At 40.8% G+C, this 25,826-nt stretch overlaps 1 protein-coding gene across 4 annotated transcripts in view; it reads left to right on the top strand.

Annotated features, from left to right (window-relative positions):
• The window catches only part of CDK14 (cyclin dependent kinase 14), a 653,719-nt gene extending 628,218 nt beyond the window's left edge, over positions 1-25,501 (top strand). For all 4 annotated transcript variants that reach the window (XM_077119488.1, XM_077120922.1, XM_077121765.1 and 1 more), the window contains one exon: positions 25,149-25,501. The gene's annotated coding sequence lies outside the window, so the exon portion shown is untranslated. The remainder of the gene's footprint in view (positions 1-25,148) is intronic.
• The last annotated feature ends 325 nt before the right edge of the window (positions 25,502-25,826 follow it).

Raw genomic sequence — 25,826 nt, 5'->3', positions numbered from 1 at the left:
ATCAAGAATACATACAGCTATGTATTTTATTGCACAGCAGACAAGACAAGGGTCCAGAAAGTGCAAGGTCATTGGCTTCATCAGTTAGATATTCAGTGAGTCAATTTGGAAGCAGTTCTTGAGTAAATAAATCTACATATTTTAGAATTTCAAGTGCAGAGAATTTATGGTCAAGAAGGGATAACTTGACATATGGGAAGTTCTTAGCAGGGTAGCCCTCCAAACAGATACACATGACTATATCTTTTCCAGATTTAGTGGTGTCCACACAGTTTGGAGAGAGTTCTGATATAAAGCCAATCTTTCCATTAATAGTTTTCTGTGTTTCTCTAAATATATCTTTGCTTGATTTCACTCTGTCAATCTTAGGAATTCTCCTGCACCCTTTCTGATTCAGATATGTCTTCCTTATCTGCTTTTTAACACTCAGGGAGTGAAATGGTATAAAGTTAAATGCTATAAAATTTAAACTATGTGTGTCAGAGGATGGAAGCAATGCTGTGCAAATTACCTTGATGGTGTAAGCCAGCAGATCAATGGGAGGAGCAAGGTAGGACAATTAGGAATCGTTTCTATGCCAACATTTTGCTGATTGGAATAAGATGAATCACAATCTTATTTCTAGTAGGTAGACAGTCCTAACCCATATCTAGTATCTAGTATCCAGACAGTCCTAACCAGCCACATCCTAAAGCACTAAAGAAAGAGTTGCTACTTTCTCATTCACATTGTACTAGACATAATGTGTTCCTAAAAATCAGCCTGTGAGAATTTCTTTTATTAATTTTTTAATTTTTTTTAAATACCAAAAAAATGCCAAATGCAAACATTCGTAACTTTTGATCATTCCGTTTTACATGTTTAATCAGTAATTCACAATATCATCACATAGTTGCATATTCATCATCATGATCATTTCTTGAAACATTTGCATCTATTCAGAAAAAGAAATAAAAAAACAACAAAAAAACCATACCATACACCCCACCTCTCCCCCTCACCGATCACCAGCATTTCACTCTAAATTTAACATTTGTTCCCCCTATTAGTCATCTTTATTCCATATGTTTTACTCGCCTGTTGATAAGGTAGATAAAAGGAGTATCAGACACAAGGTTTTCACAATCACACAGTCACATTGTGAAAGCTATATCATTATATGATCATCTTCAAGAAACATGGCTACTGGAACACAGCTCCACTTTTTCAGGCAGTTCCCTCCAGCCTCTCCACTATATCTTTTTAATGCTTAAGAATAACTTCCAGGATAACCTTTCGACTCTGTTTAGAATCTCTCAGCCATTGACACTTTATTTTGTCTCATTTCACTCTTCCCCCTTTTCGTCTGTGAGAATTTTTTTAAATAAGGAAGCCCTGAGAGAGATGAGACTTAGCTTTACCAAGTTAATCCAAGCATGAATGGTTTTATATCCTACTTGTACCAAACATATTCAGTAATTGACAGAACTCTGTAAACTCCAGCCCTAAAACTTGGGAAGTTAGAAATTGGTAAACAAAAGAACTTTTCCATTTTAATTTCTCAGGCTCACTGCACATGACATTTCATACACGGTACTAGAATCTAAGAATTGGAAAAGGAGCAATACCAAAGCAGCTTATAGGAGCTGGTGAGGTGATTTTTTTTTTTTTTTTTTTGGCATGCTTCGCAGAGCATACTTTGCATTTAATTATTTCATTTAAAATGGAACCGTGATGATTTTCCCCCATGACAACATAATACAAGGAAGTCAGATCTTTTTCTGCTTCTTCTTCAAAATGGCCCCAATGCTCAAAGTCAGACCTGATGAAAGGACCTAATGCCATCAGACTGGGAAACAAATAGCACAACCCACACAAGACATGACTTTGTTCTTTAGCATCCGTGTGAAGAGGAAATAAGATCTCTCTGGGATATGCTCCCCGCCCCCGCACAGGTGTGATAGAAAATACATTGCCTTCTCAACCTACACATGATGTGTGGGATTCTGGTTTGGGACAAGGCAAGAGAGTATTACATTGACTCTTCCAATAAGAGCTCACTTCACTGAACCTCGTTGGTGCTTTTTTGAGTCTGCCGTGAGTAGACACTAAAAGAGCATGAAGCGCCTCTTAATCCCATGAGCCTAGTGTGTGCTGGCTGCGGTCAACGTCATTCTCAAGCTCTGCTGCCAATGGAAGTGAGAGATTGACCCTATGCTGCATTGTTCTTTGCTCTGCCACTAAACAACTGAGCTGTTGGCACCCTAATTGTTTTATAACAGGAGGAAACCAATTGTGTGTTGATGTGAATGTCTTGTTCATCAGACATTACAGGCTTCACGTTTTTAATGAGCTGAAACTCCTAGTCCAAGACATGCAAAAGTGGATCAAGACAAGGGTATAGTGACGACGTTTTCTAATTTATTGCAGTTGCTGTTTTAAAAGATTTGACAGTATTTCAGAACTCCAAATGCTGCAATTGGAAAGTCTGTCTGAGGTCATGTTTTAATTAGAAACAGTAAACCATGTTTGAGTTATAAAGGGCAGCAAGGTAGTATAAGAAGAAGTTATAAATGAATCTTTTTCTTTCCTTTTCCTTAAATTGCATAGAGAAAGCTAAAGATACAAAATATTCATCAAGTACCGAAAACGTCTTTCTGGTGCATGAAAATGTCTAAATTATCCCTCTGGGTTGAGTTTTAAAACTTGTGGTTTTTTTGTAAGGAAGCTTAGTTTCTATGTCATCATGAGTAAAGAGAACTCTGAATAGTTTTCACAGGCAAAATAAAGTGTTTCAGCATTAAATATTACAAAACCTTGTGTGCAGTCGCAATCATCATTTGAAAAATAAGCTGCATTATTATCTAATTTGATGGCATCCTGAAGAAGACAGCTGTTTACCCAAGACTTCACTGGAAGCAGCTCAAGAATATGTCTGTAAAAGTACACTAGCATCCTTGAGTTGAAACATGGGACAGCTGTGCTCAAAAACCTCCAAGACTTCCTCACTGAACACAAGCAAAAGCCCAAACTCCTAAGCATGGCATGTAAGGCCCTCACCCTGCAGTCCTCCCCATGCTTTCAGCCTCCAAGTCATCTGTGTCCTGACATGCAAATATGTGCCTGTCCTTCACTACTTCCCCACACACCTCTGAACCCTCTCCCAGAACCCTGCCTTTGCAGAGAATGCCCTCCCATCTCTTTCTGAACATTAAACATTGACTTTTCTTTCAAGTCCCATTTCTTTCCTATACACTGGTATCCCTAGGATAGCACTTGCATTTTTTTTTTTTTTTTGATTCATAGGTAGTTGTTTTCCTGGTCATGTCTTCCTCCAAACTCTTCAGCCTCCTTAAGGCTAGCAGAGGTAAAGGCTGGTAAATGCTTAACAGCCAACTCTGCAAAAAGTAAGCAGAAAAGCCCTGGGGGCTCTTGCCTGTCTGCATCCTGTTGTATAAATGCTCCCACTATGGCTGATTTTAATCTCCTCTTGACCATTAATTCCTGAAAATTTAGTATTTAGCTCTCATGGGCTAGTTCAAGCCAGTACCGGAACACCAATGGAACCTGACTTTAATAGCAATTACTCTCCTCCTCCACCGTAAACACTGTGCTTTGCTTAAAAATAGGTGCTCAATAAGTGTTTCCTGATTTGAATTATACAGGCCATTTGACGATTTGGCACTTCCATCACCGCTCACAGAGCAGGGGTTGTTTCCGGCAGTGATCCACGCAGGATGTACACTCCATGTCACCTGAGAGTAGTGGACTTAGCCACCTCCACCAGACCACACTGCACAGGCAGGTGTGAAATCAAATAGATGGATTTCTTTTTAATGCACCTGAAAATTGCGATGAAGAACAAGCTGATAGTCTTTCATTCAACAACCTCATCAGAACAAGAGTGTCATCCGCAGTAAAAAGTCTAAGGAGAAGAGCCTAAAGCACAGTTATTGCATCACTTCCAAGGAGATAGGTGAAAAATCCTTATACTGTCTGGGGAATGAGAGGAGAGAAGGCTGCTGGCTCCCTGACCATCTTCTTTTCCACCAACTATTTGCCGTTCTCAGCGTTTAGCGTGTGTAATAATTTGTGACTCATATTTTGAGGTTGGCGTGTCCGCATATTTCTCATTTTAGTTCATGTAATGAAGTGCCAAGCTTGCTAACGCCATTTTTATCATAGACTTGGATGTCACTACACATTTTAATCCCGTCATTCCTGTTAGGGCTGCCAGTTCATCCCGGTTTGCCCCATTTTTAAAATTGAAAGTCCCAATCCTGGGAACCTCCTCATTTGGGGCAAACCTGGACAGTTGTACCCTCTAGTCCTTATGATGGTTGTGATTTCTATAGAGGATGCTGTGGTTATTGAAATATGCCAGCACTCCATAAGATATTCAGTATGTAACTAGAAGGACTAAGCACTTTTTTAAAAAAATCTCAATTTATAAAATCTTCTCTCTTCCTAGGATCATGGTCCTATTCTTTAGGTACTTTCATTAAATGAGAGAATAAATGGGAATATACTTTAAACAGGAGAAAATGCCCCATGAGCACAAAATGCTAGTATTTAATTCTCATAATGATTTGCATGTTCAGAAATTAAATCCTTCAGAACTCAATCTGAGTCTAATAGAAATATTGCATCTTGCTATTGGGGAAGGGGGACATCCAGTATCAAAATACTTAAAATAACCAAGTATAATTTTGTGGGGAGGACACATTGGGTACTACTCTTCACGGCCTTCACGATCAACATGCATCATCACTGTTGTACACCAGCACTGTCCATGTGTGGGGCAGCTGCAGGGAGCACGTTGGTGATGCTTTTCAGACATTTCCAGGTAGAAACGATGTGCTGTAGTAGTGTCCACAGTGTATGTCTCTGTGACAGTGTCCGAATGTGCTCCACGAGAATAGCCATTTCTGTTTTTTTTTTTTCAAAGAGAGAAAGGGTTTGTTACTAGGCACGTGGTGGGAGAGCAGATGGCCTAGAGGCCCAAAATCTGTCTCTGCGAATTGCAGTGATTCAGATAACTTTATTAGAGAAAAGATGGGCCACGTTTAAGTTCATGAGCACAGTAGTCCCAGTATAATTAGAAGTGATCTGATTATTGAGTATGTGCACCTTGATTACGTGCTTAGTCACAGAACTTATGAAAGAAAATGGCAGAGCAAGTTATAGTTGACTTATAGGTTAAAGTCTAAGCTACTGTGCATGTCAGGTGGGTCCACTTTGGTTAGACCCAATATCATCATCAAGATAACTTTGGAGGGGACAGGTCAAGATGGTGGCTTAACAATGTGCACGTTTTAGTTCGTCCTCCAGAACAACTACTAAATAATCAGAAACAGTACAGAATAGCTCCTGGGGCCACGTCAGTGACCAGACACACAGCGTACCCCAGTCTGGACCAGCTGGACCGGCTGCGAGCAGCCCCCTAAACCATGAGTTCCCAAAGCTGATGCTGTGGCCAGTGCCCCTCCCCACAGGCCGCTTCCCAGAGGGGAAAGGAAAGAACTTTACCAGCAGCAGGGACTGGGCACAATCAAACGCCAGTTGTGGAACTAATTAACAAATTCTGACTACTAAAATAGGCCCCCAGCTTAGGTGAACCTGATCAAAGCAGAGGTTGCTCATTTTTACCCCAGTACCAAGGGGGCAGGACTGACAGAAAAAGGGGAAAAAAAAAAAAGAAGGAAACAGAGGTTTTTGTGGCTGTGTATCTACAAAGGCTTGACTGCCTCTGGATACAGCGGCAGGACTTTTCAGCCTGCAGCTGCCCCAGGCCTAGGCAGAAGTGAACTCTTTTGGGGGCTTGTCTGGAGCCTGTGCCTTCCCCAGGGGAGGGGTGAAGCCCAACTCAGGTGGAATCCCTCCATCAAGGAATTCAGACACCAGGGCTTGGTAATTTGAAGCCATTAAAACCAGCCTACAACCTCCCCTCTGTCTCCACCATGCCCCCAGCAGGGAGAGTCTGCCAAAGTTAAAGGGACTGCATCATCTTATGCTGGTGGGACCTGCAGTCAGACAAGTGCCACATACTGGGCAGTATAAGAAAAACAGAGTCCAGGGACTTCATAGTAAAGTCTTTCAACCTGCTGGGTCTCACCCTCAGGGAAAACCAACGCAGGTGACTCTTTCCTCCTGATAGGAGGCCAGTTTGGTCTAGGAAAATCTGGCTGGGGTCTATAATATCTAAGTAGACCCTCCTAAGTGTGTGTGTGTGTTGGGGGGGGTAAGGCACCACACAAGCAGGGCAAGAAACAAGAAAACAAGAACTGAAAAATTCTCCTCTGTTAAACAAAACTTAAGCTAAAGGTCCAGATAAAGCTGAACGGAATGTCAAAGAACAGATAGACAACAAATTCATCCAGCAAGAAAACCCTAGATAAAAGAAGTGAAAGCAATCTCCAGAATAAACTAATTAAGGTAATTAAATGCCTAGACGCCAGCAAAAAATAACAAATCACACTAGGAAAATTGAAGATATGGCCCAGTCAAAGGAACAAAACAACAATTCAAATGACATACAGGAGCTGAAACAATTAATTCAGAATGTACGAACAGACATGGAAAACCTCATCAAAAACCAAATCAATGAATTGAGGAAGGATATAAAGAAGGCAAGGAAAAAACAAAAAGAAGAAACTGAAAGTTTGAAAAAACAAATCACAGAACTTATGGGAATGAAAGGCACAGTAGAAGAGATGAAAAAAACAATGGAAACCTACAGTGGTAGATTTCAAGAGACAGAACGTAGGATTTCAAAACTGGAGGATGAAACATCTGAAATCCGACAAGAAACAGAAACTATAGGAAAAAAAATGGAAAAATATGAGCAGGGACTCAGGGAATTGAAAGACAATATGAAGGGCACAAATATACGTGTTGTGGGTGTCCCAGAAGGAGAAGAGAAGGGAAAAGGAGGAGAAAAACTAATGGAGGAAATTATCACTGAAAATTTCCCAACTCTTATGAAAGACTTAAAATTACAGATCCAAGAAGTGCAGTGTACCCCAAAGAGAATAGATCCAAATAGACATACTCAAGACATTTAATAATCAGTATGTCAGAGGTCAAAGAGAAAGAGAGGATCTTGAAAGCAGCAGGAGAAAAGCAATCCATCACATACAAGGGAAGCCCAATAAGACTATGTGCAGATCTCTCAGCAGAAACCATGGAGGCGAGAAGACAATGGGATAATATATTTAAATTATTAAAAGAGAAAAACTGCCAACCAAGAATTCTATATCCAGCAAAATTGTCCTTCAAAAATGAGGGAGAAATTAAAACATTTTCAGACAAAAAAATCACTGAGAGAATTTGTGACCAAGAGACCAGCTCTGCAAGAAATACTAAAGGGAACACTAGAGAGAGATACGAAGACGGAAGAGAGAGATGTGGAAAAGAGTATAGAAAGGAAGACTATGAGTGAAGGTAAAAAGAAGGAAAATCAGATCTGACATATAAAATCCAGAAGGCAAAATAGTAGAAGAAAGTACTACCCATGCAGTAATAACACTGAATGTTGATGGATTAAACTCTCCAATCAAAAGACATAGTCTGGCAGAATGGATTTAAAAACAGGACCCATCTATATGCTGTCTCTACTCAAAGGACATGAGGCCAAGGACACAAATGGACATTTACACACCAATGTTTATAGCAGCATTATTAACAATAACCAAGAGATGGAAACAGCCAAAATGTCTATCAACAGACAGTTGACTAAACAATCTGTGACATTTACATAAGATGGAATATTATGCAGCTGTAAGACAGAATGAAGTTATGAAGTATGTAACAACATGAATGGACCTTAAGGACATTATGCTGAGTGTGATTAGCCAGAAACAAAAGGACAAATACTGTATGGTCTCACTGATATGAACTGACATTAGTGAATAAGCTTGGAATATGTCGTTGGTAACAGACCATCAGGAAATAGAAATAGGGTAAGATATTGAGTAATTGGAGCTGAACGGATACAGACTGTGCAACAGGACTGGATACAAAAACTCAGAACTGGACAGCACAATACTACCTAACTGTAATGTAATTATGACAAAACACTGAATGAAGCTGCATGTGAGAACGATAGAGGGAGGAGGGCTGGGGACATAAATGAAATCTGAAAGAAAGATAGATGGTAAAGATCGAGATGGTATAATCTAGGAATGCCTAGAGTGTATAATATTAGTGAAATGTACAATGTACAAATTTTAAAAATGTTTTTGCATGAGGAAGAACAAAGGAATGTCATTATTGCAGGGTGCTTGTCATGGTTAGGGACAGGTGTCAACTTGGCCAAGTTGTGGTACCTGTTTATCTGATTGGGCAAGTGCTGGCTTGTCTGTTGCAATGAGGACATTTCATAGGATTAGGTCATGAGCATGTCAGCTACATCCACAGCTGATTCCATTTGTAATCAGCCAAAGGAGAGTGTCTTCTGCAATTAGTGATGCTAAATGTAATCATGGGAAGCCTTTTAAGGAGGACTCAGAGGAGACAGGTTCCATTCCTGCTTTGGCTGGTGAGCCTCTCCTGTGGAGTTCATCCAGGCCATCCGTCGGAGTCATCGGCTTCGCAGCCTGCCCTGTGGATTTTGGACTCTGCATTCCTACGGTCACGTGAGACACTTTTATAAATTTTATATTTGCAAGTGTTCCCTGTTGATTCTGTCTCTCTAGAGAATCCTAACTAATACATCTTGGTACCAGGAGTGGTTCTTAAGAAACAGAATCTTAAAAATGGGTTTTTATGAACAGTTTTCTACTCTGACTGAACTCAGAGACACTAAGGACTCTGATTCCCGTAATCAGAATGACACTCCCAATCCATGGAGTGAGTTGGCAAAGGAGATAGTCAAAATATCATCACTCGATTCTCCTAATGCTTCGCTTGTACGAAGCCAGACTCTGGGAAATAATGTTTTTGACACCTTTACAGAGTTTTGTAGAAATAAGAGTTATAGAGATATTGGTTGGTTGTTGTTAGATACACTGTCTACATTAAGGGGTGAAAGGGATGGGCTTAAGGCTTCAAACAAGAAGCTTAAGCGCTGTCTGAAAGATGTAGATGTTTCTATGAGTATCCTAAAGGAAAATCTTATTTGCTGTAGCCGTAGACTTGAGATCTCTGAAAATCAGACTCAGAATCTTATTGTTAGAGTAGCAACTTTACAACGTAAACTGAAATCTCAGTCTTGCATGGTGTCTGCCGTTAAAGTGAGGGCATTGATTGGAAAGGAGTGGGACCCTGAAAAATGGGATGGTGACATATGGATTGATAATGATGTTGGGGGTGAGGTTGAAACCCTAGGCCATGCTGAGCCTTCTCTAGATAACCCTGTAATAGTCTGCCCTGAAGACATAGCCGCCCCACCTCCAACCTGCCTTGAGGAATTGGCCACCCAACGTCCTCCTGAAGGGATTAGCCCTAGAGTTATTAATCCTGTTTCACCAGATGAAACTGCAAATGAAGGCCCTGAAGCAAATGGCTTGGAAGATATTTCTCATTCTTTTCATGACCCACCCCCACCACCCCTCATTTCTTCTAGACCTATAACTAGACTAAAGTCCCAACAGGCCCCTAAAGGTGAGGTACAAAGTATCACACATAAGGAGGTTTGTTATACTCCAAAAGAACTGTGTGAGTTTTCCAATTTATATAGACAGAAATCAGGGGAATATGTGTGGCAATGGATTTTAAGAGTGTGGGATAATGGTGGGAGGAATATAAGGCTGGATCAGGCTGAATTTATTGATATGGGCCCACTAAGCAGAGATTCTGTATTCAGTGTTATAGCTCGAGTGGTTAGAAAAGGTGTTAACAGCTTGTTTGGGTGGTTGGTTGAAACATGGATCAAAAGGTGGCCAACATTACCTGAGGTTGAAACGCCAGAACTGCCCTGGTATAATGTAGATGAGGGGATCCAGAGGCTTAGAGAGATTGGAATGTTAGAGTGGATTTATGATGCAAAGCCTGCTCTTACACCCCAGGAATGTCCAGAGGATGCACCTTTTACCAGAACAGTGAGAAATAAGTTTGTGAGACTAGCACCATCATCCCTCAAGAGCTCTGTGGTTGCACTTCTCTGTAGGTCAGATATTACTGTAGGAACTGTTGTCACTGAGCTGGAATCCTTAAACACAATGGGGATGACAGGATCCCAAGTTGGCAGAAGCCAGGTGGCAGCACTTAATCACCAAAGACAGGGTAGACGCGGCTATTATAATAGACAACAAACTCGAAGGAGGCATCAAAATTATATGACACGCAGAGATTTGTGGCATTGGCTAGTAAATTATGGGGTGCCTAGAAATACAATAGAAGGGCAGTCTACTAAATTCTTGTTGGAGCTGTATAAACAAAAGAGTTCTAGGTCAAGGGAACAGAAGTCTAACCTGAATTACAAAAACACAGAGTCACGGCCCCTTAATCAATTTCCAGACTTGAAACAGTTTACAGACCCTGAGCCTTTTGAATGAAGGGGAGGCCAGGTCCCTATGGGGGAGAAACTGTTACACTGCCACAAATTTATACTGTTAATCTTCCTCTAAGTCTTCCCCAAGGAGACCGACGGCCTTTTACCAGGGTAACTGTGCATTGGGGAAAAGGAAATGATCAGATATTTTGGGGATTATTAGACACTGGTTCAGAAGTGACATTAATTCTAGGGGACCCAAAGCATCATTCTGGACCACCAGTCAGAGTGGGGGCTTATGGAGGCCAGGTGATCAATGGAGTTTTAGCTCAGGTCCGTCTCACAGTGGGTCCAGTGGGCCCCTGGACCATCCTGTAGTTATTTCCCCAGTTCCGGAATGTATAATTGGCATAGACATACTGAGCAACTGGCAGAATCCCCACGTTGGTTCTCTGACTTGTGCAGTGAGGGCTATTATGGTGGGAAAGGCCAAGTGGAAGCCACTAGAACTGCCCCTACCAAGCAAAATAGTAAATCAGAAGCAATACCATATTCCTGGAGGGATTGCAGAGATTACTGCTACTCTTAAGGACTTGAAAGATGCAGGGGTGGTGATTCCCACCACATCCCCGTTCAACTCTCCTATTTGGCCTGTGCAGAAAACAGATGGGTCTTGGAGAATGACATTGGATTATCGTAAACTCAGCCAGGTGGTAACTCCAACTGCAGCTGCTGTTCCAGATGTAGTATCATTGCTTGAGCAAATCAATCCATCCCCTGGTACCTGGTATGCAGCTATTGATCTGGCAAATGCTTTTTTCTCAATAGCTATTAGTAAGGACCACCAGAAACAGTTTGCTTTCAGCTGGCAAGGTCAGCAATATACTTTCACTGTCCTACCTCAGGGGTATATCAACTCTCCAGCCCTGTGTCATAATCTTGTTCGCAGAGAACTTGATCGTTTCTGCCTCCCACAAGACATCACACTGGTCCATTATATTGATGACATCATGTTGATTGGACCTAGTGAGCAAGAAGTAGCAACTACTCTAGATTTACTGGTAAGGCATTTGCATGTCAGAGGATGGGAGATAAATCCAACAAAAATACAGGGGCCTTCCACCTCAGTAAAATTTCTAGGTGTCCAGTGGTGTGGGGCATGTCGAGATATCCCTTCTAAGGTGAAGGATAAATTGCTGCATCTGGCCCCTCCCACAACCAAAAAAGAGGCACAACGCCTAGTTGGTCTTTTTGGATTTTGGTGACAACATATTCCTCATTTGGGTGTGCTACTCCGGCCCATTTATCGAGTGACCAGAAAAGCTGCTAATTTTGAGTGGGAACCTGAAGAAGAGGAGGCTCTGTGACAGGTCCAGGCTGCTGTATGATCCAGCAGATCCAATGGTGCTGGAAGTGTCAGTGGCAAATAGAGATGCTGTCTGGAGCCTTTGGCAGGCCCCTATAGGAGAATCACAACGCAGACCCTTAGGATTTTGGAGCAAAGCCTTACCATCTGCTGCAGATAACTACTCTCCTTTTGAGAAATAGTTTTTGGCCTGCTACTGGGCCTTAGTTGAGACTGAACGTTTAACCATGGGCCACCAAGTTACCATGAGACCTGAGTTGCCTATCATGAGCTGGGTGTTGTCTGACCCACCAAGCCATAAAGTTGGGCGTGCACAGCAGTACTCTACTGTAAAATGGAAAAGGTATATACAAGATAGAGCCAGAGCAGGTCCTGAAGGCACAAGTAAGTTACATGAAGAAGTGGCACAAATGCCCATGGTTTCCACTCCTGCTGCCACATTACCTTCTCTTTCCCAGACCAGAGCTATGACCTCTTGGGGAGTTCCTTACAGTGAATTGACTGAGGAAGAGAAAACTCGGGCCTGGTTTACAGATGGTTCAGCACGATATGCAGGCACCACCCAATGGTCAGGGACTTGGAAAGACCATAATTGGAAAATTGGTGACAAAGAGTTCTGGGGAAGAAGTATGTGGATAGACTTTCTGAGTGGGCTAAAAACATGAAGATATTTGTGTCCCATGTGAATGCACACCAGAGGGTGACTTCAGCAGAGGAAGATTTTAATAATCAAGTGGATAAGATGACCCGTTCTATGGATACCAGTCAGCCTCTTTCCCCAGCAACTCCTGTCATTGCCCAATGGGCTCATGAACAAAGTGGTCATGGTGGTAGGGATGGAGGTTATGCATGGGCTCAGCAACAGGACTTCCACTCACCAAGGCTGACCTGGCTACAGCCACTGCTGAGTGCCCAATCTACCAGCAGCAGAGACCCACACTCAGCCCCCGATATGGCACCATTCCCCAAGGTGACCAGCCAGCTACATGGTGGCAGGTTGATTACATTGGACCACTCCCTTCATGGAAGGGGCAGCGATTTGTTCTAACTGGAATAGACACATCCTCTGGATATGGGTTTGCTTTCCCTGCACGCAGTGTTTCTGCCAAAACTACTATCCGTGGGCTTACAGAATACCTTATCCATCGTCATGGTATTCCACATAGCATTGCTTTGGATCAAGGAACACACTTCACGGCAAATGAAGTGCGGGAATGGGCACATGCTCATGGAATTCTCTGGTCTTACCATGTTCCCCATCATCCAGAAGCAGCTGGATTGATAGAACGGTGGAATGGCCTTTTGAAAACTCAATTACGGTGCCAACTAGGTGGCAAAAACTTGAAAGACTGGGGTAATGTTCTCCAAGAAGCTGTGTATGCTCTGAATCAGCGTCCGCTGTATGGTGCTGTTTCTCCCATAGCCAGGATCCATGGGTCCAGGAATCAAGGGGGTGGAAATGGGTGTGGTGCCACTCACTATTACTCCTAGTGATCCACTAGGAAAATTTTTGCTTCCTGTCCCTGCTACCCTGAGTTCTGCTGGTCTACAGGTTTTAGTTCCAAAATGGGGTGTGCTTCCTCCAGGAGAAACAACAGTGATACCACTGAACTGGAAGTTAAGATTGCCACCTGGAATTTTGGGCTACTTATGCCTCTGGATCAACATGCCAAGAAGGGGATTACATTATTGTCTGGGGTCATTGACCCTGACTATCAGAAGGAAGTAGGACTGCAACTACATAATGGAAGTAAAGAAGAGTTTTCTTGGAATATAGGAGATTCCCTGGGGCGTCTATTAGTACTACCATGCCCTGTGATTAAAATCAATGGAAAACTGCAACAACACAATCCAGGCAGGACTACTAATGGCTCTGAAACTTCAGGAATGAAGGTTTGGGTCACCCCACCAGGCAAAGAACCACGGCCAGCTGAAGTGCTTGCTGAGGGGAAAGGGAACATGGAATGGGTAGTGGAAGAAGGTAGTGATAAATATGAACTTCGACCACGTGATCAGTTACAGAAACGAGGACTGTAATGCTGTTTTGTTCATGTTATACTATTTAAGTTGTAAGATATCAAGTTTAAGAATGAATGTTGCCCAAGGATTTGCACCCTATTCTGGAGAGATTTAATGTGTTTCCAGTTATATGCAGGACAGTTAAGTATTGTCAGGTAAAAGAAAAAAAATGTGTGCTTATTTGTTTTCATTTGGAAATTAAGTATGGTCTAAGGTGATATATATATAGGTGCCAAGTTGACAAGGGGTGGACTGTCATGGTTAGGGACAGGTGTCAACTTGGGCAAGTTGTGGTACCTGTTTATCTGATTGGGCAAGCACTGGCTTGTCTGTTGCAATGAGGACATTTCATAGGATTAGGTCGTGATCACGTCAGCTACATCCACAGCTGATTCCATTTGTAATCAGCCAAAGGGGAGTGTCTTCTGCAATTAGTGGTGCTAAATATAATCATGGGAAGCCTTTTAAGGAGGACTCAGTGGAGACAGGTTCCATTCCTGCTTTGGCTGGTGAGCCTCTCCTTTGGAGTTCATCCAGGCCATCCATCGGAGTCATCGGCTTCGCAGCCTGCCCTGTGGATTTTGGACTCTGCATTCCTACGGTCACAGTGAGACACTTTCATAAATTTTATATTTGCAAGTGTTCCCTGTTAATTCTGTCTCTCTAGAGAACCCTAACTAATACAGTGCTGAAAATAGATGATAATTAATACTTTAAAATGTCACCTTATGTGTGAGACTAAAGTAAAAAATGTTTATTTGTTACAAAATTTATATTTTGACTAGAGCATTTCCTAATATAACTCATGTAGATAGTTTGATTGAATGTCATAAGTACTTGGAATCTCAGGTAGGACATGAGATTTTGTTGGTTTGTCCAGAGTGATGCCCCGATGAATCCCAGAGTGATTTGATCAGTGACTGGAAAAGTATTTGCAAGCCCCCTCGGGGAATGGTGAGAGTGGAGAGAAATTCAACTTCCCTGAGTTGAATTCTTGATATTCTCACAAGCAGTGTGTCCAATCAAAGCTATAGGCTGAGCCCCCAGTCTTGGGGTTTGTTCATATGAAACTTAACCCCACAAAGAATAGGTCAAGTCTACTTAAAATTTAGGCCTAAGAGTCACCCCCAAGAGAGCCTCTTTTGTTGCTCAGATGTGGCGTCTCTCTCCAGCCAATATGATGATCAGTCTCACCACCCTCCCCCTCTCTGCATGGGACATGACTTCCAGGGGTGTGGGCCTTCCTGGCAATGTGGGACAGAGATCCTGGAATGAGCTGAGACTCAGGATCAAGGGACTGAAAAAAACCCTAGAATGAGCTGAGAATTAACATCAAGGGATTGAGAGAACCTTCTCGACCAAAGGGGGAAGAGCGAAATAAGACTAAGTGTCTCAGTCAATGGCTGAGAGATTCCAAACAGAGTTGAGAGGTTATCCTGGAGGTTATTCTTATGCATTAAGTAGATATCACCTTGTTGTTCAAGATGTCACGGAGAGGCTGGAGGGAACTGCCTGAAAGTGTGGAGCTGTGTTCCAGTAGCCATGTTTCTTGATGATGATTGAATAATGATATAGCTTTCACAATGAAACTCTGTGAATTTGAAAACCTTGTGTCTACTGCTCCTTTTAGCTACTATAGCAACAGAAGAGTAGAACATATGGAATAAAAATAAATATAGGGGGAACAAATGTTAAAAAAAATTTACTTTGAAATGCTAGTGGTAAATGAAAGTGAGGGGTAAGGGGTATGGTATGTATAATCTGTTTTTTTCTCTGTTATCATTTTATTTCTTTTTCTGTTGTCTTTTTATTTATTTTTCTAAATCAATGCAAATGTTCTAAGAAATGATGAATATGCAACTATGTGATGATATTAAGAATTACTGATTGCATATGTAGAATGAAATGATATCTTAATGTTTTGTTTGTTATTTTTTTTAATTAATAAAAAAAGTTATAAAAAAAAAAAGGATAACTTTGGACTTTGGACTTGAGGTGGGTTAGTTCCATCCCAAGTCCAAAGACCCTTTACTTCAAGACTCTGAAGTTGAAAAACTGGATAACTAGGTACAAATGAAGGTTAGTCACAAAGTTTTTACAATCACAGAGGCAGAAGGAAAGGGTACCATTTGCTTTGATTTGGTATCTGTGTTCTTACCTGTGTTCAGCAAAACCATGAAGTAAAAATTGGAACTTTGGGGGGAAATAGAGTAAGGGGAAGACAGTTTGGGAATCAGAGAACCCACAAAAGCAGTGAAAATACTAATAAAAATATAAGCACAGCTTACAGGCAAAAGGAATTTGACGGAAGGATTGAAACTACTAAAATTTGGATGCAAAGGCAAAATGCACAAAAGATCCAGGAAGAATGCACAATAAGAAACTCCAAGACAGAGCATGTGGCCCAGCTTCTCTTCAGCTTGCATAACACTGTGTTTATGTATTTTGCCCGTGGCCGCTGTTACTTCATGGCTCAGAACCTTCATGTTGGACAGAAATGTGACCTAAACCAACACAATTTCTGTTTTATGCTAACATCATTCTCTATTTGCCAATCACATGATCTAATTTATATTACAGAAATGCATCCTTCAGCTTTGCAAGTTTCTGCTGAAAAAGATGGTCCACAAAATAGGCTCAGAATTGTAGGCAATCGCTTAGACTGATTCAAAACCTTAAGCATAAAAACTTATTTGGGGTGAGCCACGGTGGCTTAGCAAACAGAGTTCTTGCCTGCCATACCAGAGACCTATGTTCAATTCTCAATGCCCGCCCATGCAAAAATAAAAATAAAAATAAAAACTTACTGGGCTTCAACATTTTAGACAGTAATTCTAGTCATGTTTTGTTTTTGCTTAAAGCAACAGACATTTACTATCTCACAGTTCTGGAGGCTAGAAGCTAGACAAGTTGTTTTTTTAAAAATATTTTTATTGATAAATCTTAACATACAAACATTCCATACATGGTGTACAATCAGTGGTTCATAATATCAGCACATAGTTGTGCATTCATCACCATGATTATTTTTTAGACCATTTGCATCACTCAAGAAAAATAAATAAAAAGAAAAAAACTCATACATACCATACCCCTCCCTCTCATTGACCACTAGTATTTCTATCTACCCAATTTATATTAACTGACAAGTTTTAATTTGGAAAAAAAAGTGCATCTGATTTCATTTGCTGAATCCAATATACCAGAAATGGAATTGCTTTTATAAAGGGAATTTGATACATTACAAGTTTACAGTTTTAAGGATGTGAAAATGTCCAAATTAAGGTACCAGCAAGAGGTTACCTTCACTCAAGAAAGGCTGATGCTGTCTGGAACACCTCTGTCAACTGGAAAGGAACATGACTGGCGCCTGCTGGTCCTTGTTCTCAGTTCTGTTGCGTCCAGCTTCTGATGCTAGTGGTTTCCTCTCTAAGCATCAATGGGCATTCAGTTAGCTTCTCTGGGACACAGCTCGGGGTTCTGGCTTGCTTAGCATCTCATGAGAAGGCACACGGTGACATCTGCTAGGCTCTGATCGTGTGTAGGCATCTGCTCTCACTGTCAGCACTCCAAACATCTGTGTCTCTGTTAGCTCTGAAGCAGCTGTTCTCCAAGCACCTGCATCTACTCTGAGCTTTCTCCAAAATGTTGCTTCTTTTAAAGGACTCCAGTATACTTATCAATACTAACCCTTAGTGGGTGGGTCACATCTCCATCTAACCAAAAGACCACACCCACAACTGGTCGTGCCACATCTTCGTGGAGATAATCTCTTCAACAGGACAACCACAAGCTGGGAGCACTACATCTCCGTGGATATAATCTAATCAGAAGGGTTTCCACCCTACAGTATTGAATCAAGATTAAAGGACATGGCTTTTCTTGGGTAAACAACACTTTCAAATTGGCACACCGTAAAAAACAGAGTTGCATGAAACTTAACCCCACAAAGGGTAGGTCAAGTCTACTTAAAATTCAGGCCTAAGAGTCACCCCCAAGAGAGCCTCTTTTGTTGCTCAGATGTGGCCTCTCTCTCCAGCCAATATGATGAGCAGTTTCACCACCCTCCCCCTCTCTGCGTGGGACATGACTCCCAGGGGTGTGGACCTTCCTGGCAACGTGGGACAAAGATCCTAGAATGAGCTGAGACTCAGCATCGAAGGACTGAGAAAAACCCTAGAATGAGCTGAGAATTAACATCAAGGGATTGAGAGAACCTTCTTGACCAAAAGGGGGAAGAGTAAAATTAGACAAAGTGTCAATGGCTGAGAGATTCCAAACAGAGTTGAGAGGTTATCCTGGAGGTTATTCTTATGCATTAAGTAGAACACCTTGTTGTTCAAGATGTAGTGGAGAGGCTGGAGGGAATTGCCTGAAAATGTAGTGCTGTGTTCCAGTAGCCATGTTTCTTGATGATGATTGAACAATGATAATAGCTTTCACAATGAGACTCTGTGAATGTGAAAACCTTATGTCTGATGCTCCTTTTAGCTACTCTATCAACAGAAGAGTAGAACATATGGAATAAAAATAAATAATAGGAACAAATGTTAAAATAAATTCAGTTTGAAATAGTGTTAAATGAAAGCGAGGGCCAAGGGATATGGTACGTATTTGTTTTTTTTTCTCTATTATCATTCTATTTCTTTTTCTGTTGTCTTTTTATTTTTTTCTAAATCGATGCAAATGTACTAAGAAATGATGAATATGCAACTATGTGATGATATTAAGAATTACTGATTGTATATGTAGAATGGAATGATATCTAATGTTTTGTTTAATTTTTTTAATAAAAAAAGTTAAAAAAAAAAAACGGAGTTGCATCTCCTCTTAGATCTTCTAATTAAAGTTGGACTTCATACAAACCCGTATATTTCACCACCACCTTAATACTTAGAAATAGATTTACATGATTTTTATATGTGTTTTTAAGTTGTAAGAAATGCACATGCCATTGGGTTATATATCTTTGTATTTGGTTTATTTAAATATGGTTTGGTAGGATATAATATATAAGGGAAGTTAATAGATCAGAATTCTACTTAATTAGCTTATGCCCACTTGGGAGCCAGTCAATTGTAAAGGTATGCTGAGCATATAAAGCTTCAAATAATATGAAATCCTTGAAAAGAATAGGCCACCTTTGGTGAAGCCTTTTATATTATTAACTTTGTCATTAAGACAATTTCAATGAAGTTTTTCAAGTCTCACAGTTAATATATATGTAGGAAAATTTTTTTAAAAGAATAAAATGTATCTTGGTGGTTCTGAGAAGATCAGATAGTACTTTATCTACACCTGTGGCCTTTGCTGAGACAGGAAATGCAGAACTGTTTACATGTGTCTAAAATATGACTAGTGTTTTACATTTACATTAAACTGATTTACTAAACAGTCACCATTAAAATAGAGCATTCTTTTCAATCATGGCTAATTACACATCACATAATGCCTGGTCATTAATGAAGATTTCAATAAGTTTTTGCTGATAATGATGATTATAAAATGATATGTTAAGTCAGTCTCCTTGTAGGATAAATGCTTTGTTTAGAAATGTTAGACTTGTAGCTTTGCCTAAAAATTTTTAATTAAAATCACCACTTTGGCATGAAGTTTAAAATGTGCGTAGTTGCTGCAATTAGGACATTGTGCATCCATATGAATATTACCAAACAGCTTTCAACTTAAAAGATGTGGGCTATTTTGAATAATGGACCTTCTGTTACGCTTAAAACAAAGCCTGTCTATCTCTGCATTCATTCTAATTAATACTCTCTTGCTGGACTCGAAGATGCAATCCCTTCTGGAGGGGCAGAAGTGTGATTATCAGAAATAAGTTACAAAAATAGATTAGATTAATTTTCTACTTTTTCATCCTGTCTGGCCCCTCCCCACCCCATCATCCCTTCCACCCACCCCCACCCCCCCACCTAAGGAACGTCAGTGCAATATCGGAGTAACTGAGAAACATTGGTTTCAGATTTTTTTTTCAAATCTGTGCTTCTACCTAAATCATAACATAATTAAACTCCCTCAGAAAATGAGGAAATTAAGGTTGTTGCCATTTTTTAATATATATGAAGTTTAAAACTTAAAGTGTTAAATGAGTATTAGTTTTAAATGTCCAACATTCATATGAAATTTATAGTGTAAAATTTGAATATATCTCTCTATATATACACAAATACACTCATAGATGGTATTTTTATTTCAGGGAAATGTCTGCTTTCCTAGGTGCTCACTATTTAGCAACCTTATTTGTGGACTTAAGTCCTCATGATATCAAATCGCTTGATGGTGACTTCAGTGCAAAAGATTCATTTTGTTTGTTTGTTTTAACAGTTTAAGCAAAACCAGACTTGAAGTGGCATAGCCTTGTAGATTTTTTTTTCTGGGCATTTTTCATTGGAAACCTTATTAGTATGGTATATGGGGAGGGAAAGCTTTCTGGACTCATTTCCACAAAATGAGAATAAATTCTATAGGTGGTTATATGCTATATATTTTAATTATGGCCCGGATGTCTTAACATTTTCAAACATCTCCCCTAAACCTACTCTTCATATACCATCAGAAAGCCATTCTCTCAGATGGCCATTGGGACCTTCTGATTATCTGGGTCCCCTGTTTAGGCCAATTTTAAATGCTAGTGCTCTCTCTGTGTGTGTACACACACACACACACACAATTGCTATTCATATGTACATCACATCTATATAGCAAAAACTATCACTTATTTTAGTCCTCGATTCCATAAAATATCCCTTTAAAAGCAGACAACTAAAATGATAAAAAAAAAAAATAGTCATTAAATTCTTAGGAATGAGGTAAATGCAAAAAATTACAAAGCAGGATTGTAACTTACCAGAACGTATGGGGCAGATAATTCATCCCATATGTAAGTAGAAAAGCATAAAATTAGTAAGTCCATTCTAGAATACCTCCATAGCAAGTCCCAGTTTTTTCTTTTATCCCTGCATTATGGAAATTCATAAATTCATGCCCTGTAGCCACTAGATCTAGCACAAAAGTACTCCATGTCTGTATTATGTATTTTTATTTCACTTTTTTTTTTAAGGTTATAAATAGTTAGACACCTGTCTTTAAATGTTTCCTTATACCAGTAGGAGTTTGGGAATAAGTATATTTTAGGTTAGAAACAGATAAACCTAAAGCTGGTCGAATGATATGAATTGTTTTTCTTGAAGAGAATGTCCTAATTTTATTCTCTCTTTTCTAAAGTAAGACAACTTTCTATCTGTCAAATTTGAATATTTCTTCCCTGTTGGACTCTTTAAAAAGAAGTCTTTCAAATAGAAACAAGTGGATCACGCTACATCTTCACACATATTCTGGTGAACATCCTGTTCACAATGTAGATGAAGAAAAGGAAAACCTGCAATTGTTTTAATTTCAAACCAAAATAATCACTTCTCTCTAATGAGACTTAGAGGGGAGCGGGGGAAACTGGGCCACAGTCTTACTGTAGGAAAAAAATATTTTTGAGGAGGGATAGTACAGCAGCAGGGGGAAAAAAAAAAAGCAATAGAACAAACACCAAACTTTAGAGTGGGTAAATAGGCCAGCAAAAGACAGACTATTTCATCACATTGCGGCACCCTGAGCTGGGGGCACCCTGCCCGTAAACTGCATGTAAGTGTGCAGAGGGTGTGCATGATGTACAGAGAAGGATTTAATGGGGAGCACAGAGGGAATTAGGGAGAGCCTAGCCCATTTTTAATTTAGATCTGTTTGCTTACATTTAGTACTTAAGGGTTTCTACATTCAGTTTGCTCAAAAGAGTGATGAAGCACTCCTTACTTATGCCTCAAATCAGAAATGCATGAAGTGCAGCTGCAGAGATAATACATTTTCCCCAAAGGCTTTGGCTGAGCAAATTAGGTGTCAATGGGGTGCCTGCGCAGGCAGTACTCTCTCTAATTAGTCTCTTGAGCCTAGTTGGTGGCGAGTATGAGATGATCTAATCAATTGGTCTGTGTCTGATGGTTCGTGTAAAAATCCTACCAGGCAGACTCTCTCCCACAGGTCACCCACCTGCACAGCGGGACTGCTCATTTTCATTTTTCATCTCCTCCATCACATGATGCTGACAGTTGGTTTTAAGAAAATTGAATCCAAAAAATATCTAGTTCATAGGGCACATGGGTCAGAACAAAGTTGCATTATGGGTACCGGCGATCCAATTAATTAATATTTATAGCTGAGAAGCTCTATGTAGATATTTCTGAATAAGGATTTTATCAATAAAATCCAATTTCTTGTTTCAAACATTCATTTCCAGAGAAAGGACATTGTAAAAGCAGAAAGCAAGATAAAAAATGACATCCATTAATCTTGTGACTTCCGTACCTAGAGTGAATATGTGCACAGTGGGCTTGGAATTCATAGTCACTGTTCATTCGCATTGTGTGTGCGGTGTATTTTAATAATCAATTAAATACAAGGTACACTGATTTTATATTTGCCTTCCCTGTGAATGTGGGATATCCTATTCCTTCCACATAAATTCCTACCTATCAAATGTGTGAATAGATTTAGGTTTTAAGGAATTTTAGTAATAGTAAACTGATCTACCTAATATGAATTCCTCAAAACCTGAAGCTGATGCAGCTATTGCCCAAGGGAGGAGAAGGGACATCCCATCCTCTGGTGAATAATAGCAGGCAGGGTAGAAGGCACAATTTGGACTATAGGGGATCATTGCACTGAGATGGGACAGAGTTCAGCTCTCATTGGCACCTCCCTTTTTTTTTCTTGGCTCCTTCTATTAAGTATCTGAACCCAAACTTAAGTAATGGCCTTGTCATAATGACCATATTGACAATTGCTTACCCAAGTAATATTGTTATCCTTTATAATCTAGTTTGGCATATGTCCTAGAGTAGATACCTGTGATTCTCTTAAAAATTGCATTCAAAGAATCAGCACAAAGGGAAGGACAACTGCCATCAATGACTAACAAAAAAGTCTTGTCAACCCAACTGGATAGGAATATGGTACAAGTTATTGTGTCGACTTAATTTATCATTACATGAAATCAGATACACTGGAAGTGTACTCATTCCTTTCAAGCAGAGTGTCATGTAGTAAAACAAATGTTTGACTTACAGGAAGGTGCTAATCATCACCCAGGATGTATTTGTGGATGGCTGCCCTATGCCAGCAGTGGTCCATTTCAGCAAGAGCGCCAGCTTAGCATTTGCCATTGTGAACATGCCATTATAGAGGCTCTGTGTCCAATAACATTTTCCACTCATAAGTTTTCAGATTCTACCTTTCAGTCTTTCATTCAACAACCATTTACTAAGTAGCTGAGTAGCTGACCCAGACCTGTGCTCTGGAGATATGACAGTCAACAAAATGAAATTTAATCAAGAACCTGTTCAACACCCCAGTCCTCTATGCCTCACTCCTTTGAGAAAGTGTCCCATGCCTCAGAGGGACTAAGTGAAGTCTGTGGTTTAGGAGGTCGGCTTGGACACCAGGTCTCCCTCTGTTCACCAAAATGGGGAGGGGAGGAGAGCCAGGCAATGGCTCTTATCAGCCAGGTGTGGGCATGTGAACTCTGTGAATAGGCAGGCCGACATCAGGACAAACCCACAGAGGCCCTTTGGCCAGAATGGGCAGGCTTCCCGGAAGAGCTGGGCTCTCAGCTCTGCTTAAGCAGCGTAGAAGAGAAAGGGCATTTTGGTCATCTGCATAATAAACATGTCAAAGTTGGTTTGGGGTTTGGGGCCTGGATAAAGATGCCTGTGGACAGGGGTGCTTGAAACACTGCAGAAACAGATGCTATGCTTAATATCCTGGGCCTGAGCAAAGATGTCGGTGCCCAAATCAGAGTCCGTGATTCCACGGGAGCAGCAGGGAGAACAGAGGTGGCTTTTCTTCGTTTCTCGGGAAGAACAAGGAATGAGGAGTAAGAGGGTTGATTCCATGTACTTGTTTTTTGCTAGGGTGGTGACTTCTTTAAGAAGAGCTTTGATAGTGGCATCTGGGCAACCTGTCCAGGGGTGGGGTGGCCACATGAGCCACATAAGCCTGTCCCCTGAGCTGCAGGCATCTGATCTGACACCCAAACAGTTAGGATTTGGTGGCATGTGGTGTCCTCCCAACCCCAGGCCTCTTGTGGAGACTTAAGAAAAGGGCTTTTGTTTCATTTGACCCAGTCATTGAGCACAGAGAACCCTCGAGAACGAGAACAGAGGTTGGCATTCCAAAAACTCTTCACAGCTAAGTGGGGGAACTGAGTAGAGGGAGGGAGGATCCTATTTTAATGCTTCTTAAGTATAAGATTGGAACTCTTTGCTCTCTTAGTCAAGGTATTCCAGGCCGCTGGCAGGCGAGGGTCTGGGCCTCTGAGGCTGCAGCCTGCCTGGGCAGCGGCAGGGCAGACCGTGCCGTGAGGTCTCTACAGAAGACCAGAACCTTCCGGGTCAGGCTCAGTGCGAGGTTCCCTCCGTGTCCGGGAAGGTGACAGTGTGGCACTGTAGGTGGAGGCAGGCTGGCCTGCACGGGACTCAGTGACTTCCAGCTTTTAGATCTAGTTGATGTGTTGGTTCTGGGACTCAGTGGAGCTGATGGATGGAATCTGTGGACTGTGTGACTTCAGCCTGAGAGCGATTCTTTTCACCCTTCCTCGCAACACATCATTTTCCCTTCCTGGATACTCACTAAAAACGCTTAAGGGCTAAAGTAGAAGTGTACAGAGGAGCGGAGTGAACGTGCTTTCTTTCTCCTGCATCCTTCACCGGGGGTAGTTGCTGGATTCTCAGCAGGTGTCATTGGAAACGCTGGCCTCATTCATGCAGGGTGGTGGGAAGAGGCTGGCAATTCAGGCCACACTAGCCAATTTTCATTCTGCCGAAGCCCATGCTAGAAAAAGCGATCACAGAGTTACATACAGCTGAAGTTTATTTTTAAGCATGTATGTGGTCCATTTTTCTATTTCATGTTCATAAAAATGAGCATGATGATATGTCCTTTTAATGGTCTGTATGGCTCCAAGCAGTTAATTAAGCCAGTATTACTACTAGTGACTTGGAAAAGGAAATTTGCTGAATTTCTTCCTCCCTAAATAATCTAAGAGGAGGTTAGACCATTTAAATTCATGGAAGTTAAAGGAAGAAAATGCAGTCAGAACCATTTGTTTATCATGTTATAAAAACTGCTTTGGCTAAGGAGACTACTCTGCCTCAAATCTGTGTGCTTGGGGTGGCTGTGAAGAAAATGGATGGGCTTACTTTGACCCAACCACTTTTTATGTGCCTCATGTATTTGGTAAAAATAAATTATTATTTTTTTAATAACACTTTTCCCTTTTCCTTCCTCCAGGATTAAGTTGTCATCATTCTGGGAAGAAAAAAAAACATTAATGAAGTGTCCAATAATATGAAGGGAATCATGGATCCGTTTCCTTTCACTCCCTGTGGTGGATTTTGCTTACAAGAAAATTGAAGCCGGCAAGACCCTGTTTTCTCTGCAATTTATTTAAAACCTTGCACGCATTTGGATACCTTGTGATTTCCACAAGCTATGTGAAGATTCAGCTTTGCTTACTGATACATGGCATGTATTCTTTTCTGTCTTTTGTGTTTGATTTTATTTGATTTCCCTCTGCAGCACAGCATCTCTGTAAAGATTTTTATGCTTTCACCAGCTATGTCTTAAATACATTAAGACACACATTTGGAGTTCACACTTCTTCAGTAATGTCTGTACATGAAAGCCACATAGTGGCATAAAACAATGAGTGTTTGCTTTGAGAGCAGTGCACATTTTTCAGCCAGTAAGAAGGACATTGTTAGCTAAAGCAAACCCATGTTCTCCGGCTGACTTGACAACTTTTAGTCCCTGACCATGGGACCTTACCAGTAGTACTCACAAGTGGGGAGAATTCTGAAGACATTTGCCTATGTGGGATGTTCGTGGAAATAACTGCACATTTACATAGGATATCAGAATCTACTTAGTGTTTTCAACCCACATAGCATGACTGTCTTCAGGGTACGT

This window comes from Tamandua tetradactyla, chromosome 1 (assembly GCF_023851605.1).
Source record: "Tamandua tetradactyla isolate mTamTet1 chromosome 1, mTamTet1.pri, whole genome shotgun sequence".
Taxonomy (NCBI): domain Eukaryota; kingdom Metazoa; phylum Chordata; class Mammalia; order Pilosa; family Myrmecophagidae; genus Tamandua; species Tamandua tetradactyla.
Note: the sequence above shows the minus strand (reverse complement) of the source record. Positions and strands in the feature narration are given on the sequence as shown.